Genomic DNA, 1,140 nt, shown 5'->3' on the forward strand with positions numbered 1-1,140 from the left:
CAGTGATTTCTGGGCTGTTTCTGACCCAGTTTTTGGCCCAAAAAACACAGATTAGAGACTATAAAGTGGGATAATCCATTCATTCATTCATACAACTTCTAATTATTCACAAATTTAGGTTTGAGATGTAGTTTTCTAGAGAGGGAGGCTCTCTCCTCTCTCTTAGGTCTTAGGTTTTAGGATTTAGGATTTCTCTTAGTTTTAGGATTACTTTTTCTCAATTCCAGGTTCAATGTTCCTTTAATTTTTGTTCTCTTCTACTTTAATTTATTCTATCATTCTAGTTTATCTATTTCCTTTCTTGATCACTTTATGTTGCTATTTGATTTATGAATTCTTATGTTTAATTTGATTTTCTATTTAATACAATTTGAGGTATTTCAGATTTAAGATTGCTTCCTTCAATTCATAATATTGATACTTTTAATTTAATTTAGATTTCTTCTCCCTTTGCTTTGGTTGAGTAATTGGTGACACTTTAGTTATCAAACTCATTGTTGATTGAAAAATTGGGATTTGCTGATTAATTTGGATCCCTCTAAAGCTAGTCTTTCCATAGGAGTTGACTAGGACTTGAGAAATCCCATTAATTGGTCTACTTGACTTTCCTTTATTTAGTAAGGGTTAACTAAGTGGGAGCAATAAACAATTCTCATCACAATTGATAAGGATAACTAGGATGGGATTTCCAGTTCTCATACCTTGCAATGGTTTTCATGATAATTAATTTACTTTCTTGTCAGTTTATTTTTCCTGTTCACTATTCATAAACCCCAAAAAGATAATTTTCCATAACCAATAATAAATCATACTTCCCTGCAATTCCTTGAGAGTCGACCCGAGGTTTAAATACTTCGGTTATTAATTTTATTAGGGGTTTGTTATTGTGACAACCAAAGTTTTTGTACGAAAGGATTCTCTATTGGTTTAGAAACTATACTTACAACGGGAATTTATTTATGAATTTCTTTACCGATAGAAAATCTAGTTCGTTCAGCCCTCATAAAAGATATCCAGCTGAGTCCATTTAGAAAACATGTCCGGAGGGCATTGCCTGGTCAGTAGCTTGAATCTCTCCCAGGCTTCATAAAGGGTCTCACCATCTTTCTGCCTGAAGGTCTGGACCTCCACCCTTAGCTT

The 1,140-nt window shown here is 33.5% G+C and overlaps 1 non-coding gene across 1 annotated transcript; it reads left to right on the forward strand.

Moving 5' to 3' along the window:
- Positions 1 to 1,032: 1,032 nt before the first annotated feature.
- On the forward strand, positions 1,033 to 1,140 carry LOC112780656 (small nucleolar RNA R71). Its single transcript, XR_003191478.1, has one exon. It is a non-coding gene; the product is annotated as a small nucleolar RNA R71 (small nucleolar RNA).

This window comes from Arachis hypogaea, chromosome 19 (genome assembly GCF_003086295.3).
Source record: "Arachis hypogaea cultivar Tifrunner chromosome 19, arahy.Tifrunner.gnm2.J5K5, whole genome shotgun sequence".
NCBI lineage: Eukaryota > Viridiplantae > Streptophyta > Magnoliopsida > Fabales > Fabaceae > Arachis > Arachis hypogaea.